Source organism: Diaphorina citri, unplaced genomic scaffold (assembly GCF_000475195.1).
Source record: "Diaphorina citri unplaced genomic scaffold, Diaci psyllid genome assembly version 1.1 scaffold24776, whole genome shotgun sequence".
Taxonomy (NCBI): domain Eukaryota; kingdom Metazoa; phylum Arthropoda; class Insecta; order Hemiptera; family Psyllidae; genus Diaphorina; species Diaphorina citri.
The window spans coordinates 1-4,241 of record NW_007402117.1 but is presented as its reverse complement, the minus strand read 5'-3'; the positions used below and the strand labels follow the sequence as shown (position 1 = coordinate 4,241).

The 4,241-nt window shown below is 38.3% G+C and overlaps 1 pseudogene; it reads left to right on the top strand.

Annotated features, from left to right (window-relative positions):
* The first annotated feature begins 2,922 nt into the window (after positions 1 to 2,922).
* Positions 2,923 to 4,236, top strand: LOC103523499 (annotated as a pseudogene).
* The last annotated feature ends 5 nt before the right edge of the window (positions 4,237 to 4,241 follow it).

Here is a 4,241-nt window from a genome sequence, read left to right as displayed (position 1 = left end):
TATGTAATGTATCTTTTTTGTTATAGCGGCGGCCGCGCGTATCCTACGATGTATCTTATGTAATCCCTTTATGTCTCTTCCATGTACCTTAACAGTCCTACATCCATACCATGCATATCCATTATCCTTTACAGTGCTCTATCGTCTTTTCATCTAACACCTCCTTGAAGTACATGTCCCAGCAGGTTTTTCAACTATATTGGTGGTGTTTGGTAGTCTATTGTTGTGTGTTTGGTAGTCTATTGGTTGGTGTGTATTGGTAGTCTATTTTTGGTGTGTATTGGCAGCCGCCACTTGATTGGTGTATTCTGGGTGGTACTGGTTAGTGTGTCCCAGGCCGACTTGTGTGTATTGGCGTTGCTGTCCCTTGACGATTGACGATTTTGGTCTATGGGGTGGTGTGTTTTGGTCTAATTGGTTGGTGGGGGAGGGCGAGGGAGCGGTGTGTATTTGGCGTGGAGTGGATCTCCCTGTGACATTGTTGGAGAGAATGGGACTTTTCAGAAACTGTGGTGATTTTCTAGGAATTTCACAACCGCAATTGTCAGGGCTGGGTGACAGGGGGGTGTGCCCCGGACGCTTTCACTACGGGGCCCAAGCAGTCTTTTTTCTCGTCTTCTTCTTTTTCTTCAAATTTTCGCAAAAATTAAAATGGGTAATTCAGTATAACAAAAACGTCATTAAAAAACCATTGACCACGCCAGGCTCTGTATTTAGCTTGAAGGGTTAGCATGTCTAATTTAATAAGCGTTTAGGTCGCGAGTTCGATCTGGCCCTGGGCGAACTTTATCTTAACAGATAAGGGTGTGTTCTGTTAGCTTGTCTTCCCTTCTCTCTTCGCTTTCGGGACGATTATAAGACGCTCTCCTTATGAAGGTAATTTACAGCACAGTGAGACTATTGGGGTGAAAATCTCACGAGTGCAGTGTTCGAACATCCGGACGAGACCTTTTGGAACAAAGAGCGAGTGAAGGAAGGACAGCGATAGGAGAACAGCTGCCGCTTCCGAGACATAAGTGCGTGGCAGGATAAAATGCGGCTCGGGTGGAATCGAACGAAAGCGGAACTATGGCTGTGGCACTAAGAGCGAATCCGGGTTGAAAAAATGTAGAATTGTCTAGAACCCAGCATAAAAAAAAAAAAAGAAAAAAGAATGTGAGGAGGCCCAGCATGTTAGATACTCGACCGCTCTCCGGGTCCAGTACTCAGATATTCACAGATGAGATCAACGTGCCTTACGTTGGGGTGATGTTTCAAAAGTCAGTAGCATGAAAATGAGGACCAAGGAATTTCTTTTTTTCTACATTCTAGATCCCGAGATAAATCGATTTAAAAAAATCATACGCGGTAATCGTGAAGAAAAAAAAAGAAATCTTTGACGTCACGCGCATACGCTGCCCGTAGGGCTGGTGAAGGTACATCAATGTCCCTAGTCAAAGCTCCTCGCAGTTAACACATTAATCTGTTTGGCGCATTTGCGATTCTGAGCCAATTTGAGTTTTTCGCATACGTTTTCTGCGGCATCATCTTAGTCTACTGCAGGAGTCAGACTCTGACGGGAAAATAAGAAATTGAATTTTTCGACCTATTTTACAGTTACTTTTTCGGGAGTTTTGAGCCTCCGTTTGGATTTTCCCAAATTTTTGTTCTACTAGGAATACGATCATTTATGTTATAATTTTGTACCCATTGCAACTGCTTCCATTGCTATGAAGCTTACTCCCCCCTTCTCCCTGGATAGTAGGGTACTTTATTTTTGCATTAAAATTTAACAATACATTAAATAAAAATAAATGATAATGTTCTATCTTTACGAAAAATTGGAGTTTAATTATGGAAGAGATGAACTACGAAAAAAATAATCATTTTAGAAGTATCGGAACTGGTGGACGCTGCTTCCTACGACCTCAGGTCATTTACCATTCAGGGTTAATAGCGTTAACAAACCAGATATAAATTCAGATCATTGCGCTTTAGCGCTTCTACGCGCTAGCGCGCACTCTTTAGAAGAACCAAATTGAAAAAATCCACGGCCTGAGGTATTTTAGAAAAACCAAACTGGAAAAAAAATCCCACAGCTGAGGGAATTGAGGGGCTCCTTCCTCTTTAGTGTGCTGCTCCGAAATCCAGGTTCCTCAAACTTGTTTGGGAAATGGCAAGGCTCGTTACGACACCTTAACCCTTGATAACACTTTCACCGCTCACGAAAATAGCTTAAAAAAACTATCCAGTTAAGTCTATCGGGGGCGACTATTTCCGATTTTCTTTTTTATTGTAACTGCCTATTTATCATCGTATTATTTTTATAAAAGCAAAAAATTAATTAAAAATAAATAACCAAAAAAGAGGCGAATAATTTTAAAAAGACAAAGCGTGAACGTGAAAACGGGGGATACGGTGTGTGTTAGGCGCTTGCGACTTCTCGATTCAAAACATTGGCGCGGATTTTTTTCAAAAATTGAAAATTTGTGTTTCGAATACGTTTACTGGAATTACCTCTAGTTTCTTTTTTTTATATCCATTAGCACTATTTGTTTTTTTTCTTGCCATATATTCATAAGATACTCCATTACATATTTCATTGTTTCTATATCCAAACACTATTACAATGTATTATTATTATTATCATTTTCATTTTAAGAAATCGCAGTTTTAGTTACTTAGTTTATGCCTATATTCATTACTCAAATTAAGAATTAATTCTCATATTAACAAGCCATTTTGAGTTTGGCGTGTTTTATTACCAGTAAAATAACAGCACGAAAAGCTGACATCATCATCATCATCATCTGAAATACCTCTTCTCTTCTCTGTGTGTTTAAATTTTCATTTTTTCAATGGGATTTACTCCTTTTTAACCAGAAGGAGAACCGTCTTTTTCAGTGTTTGGATCTTTTGATTTAAACTTTTTACGACCAAACTTAAAACAAGAATATTAAATTTAACAATCACCTGGTAAGGTTCTTTTTCTTCTCAGATTCAACTGGCTGGTCCCATACGCACAAGTTGATCATAAATCAAAGTTAAAGGAACAAAGAGTGTGCTATACCTTAGTATTAGCCTGAACCTCATATCAGTTGGTCTTTTCCAGCTATTCCACTCTCTTCAATAATGGCAGATATCAAAGATCTTGACTTGTATGGCCTACTGGAACTAACCATAGACTGTTCCGAACAAGACATCAGAAGTGCGTACAGAAAGAAAGCACTGAAGTGCCATCCCGACAAAAATCCAGATGACAAAAAAGCTATTGAGACATTTCATCTGCTCTCAAAAGCTATTGAAGTATTGCTTGACAAATCTGCACGGGCTGCCTATGACAGTGTTATCCGACGGAAAGAAGAAGTCAAGATCAGAAATAGTAAATTAGATGCAACAAGAAAGAAGTTCAAGGAAGATTTAGAGAGACGAGAAAAAGAAGCAGAGAATGAAAGATACAAAGGATACAAAGTGAATAAGTCAGAAGAAGAGATCCTTCAACAGGAGATTGATAGACTAAGGAAAGAAGGTAAGTATCCTCTCAAACCAGTACTTTATGTGTTCAGGATTAATTTTTGACTTATATCCTACCAGGGCCATTGCTCAAGAAGATGATAGATAAGCTTACAATATGATTTAATATCACAGAATTTTAAACAATATTTTTTTGAAGGTAAATTAACCAAAAAACAAGTTCAAATTCAGCCAGATCAAGTGTAGACATTGGTACATTTTATTAAATAAGAAAACTAAAATGAAGAGAGACTTCACAATAAATTTTACAGCATTTCTGTTCATGTAGGTTTATATAATATTTATAAATTTATAATATTTTTATTCACTATTGTCATGTTCCAGGTTCTATACGGTTACAAGAAGAAATCAAACTGATGACTGAAGAATTGAACGCAGCCAAAGAACTGAGTGAGCTCAATGCCAAATTGAATCCAGAAAACTACCGCCTACGCATCCGTTGGAAATCTAGCTCAACAGACACAGATGTCTATACCAGAGAAAGTTTGACCAAGATCTTTTCCAAATATGGCAAGATCAACATCCTGGTAATTTCACCCAAGAAACGAGGGTCAGCTTTGTTGGAATTTGAACATGCAGATTCTGCTCGCAGGGCTAAGCTGTATGAATTGGGACTACCAAATTGTCCTTTAACATTGAATTATTTAAATCCAGATGTGGAGAGAGAGGAATCTAGAAAGCAGCCTAAAAATCCTGTGTTTAGCAATATTGATTTCAGTGGACCAAGG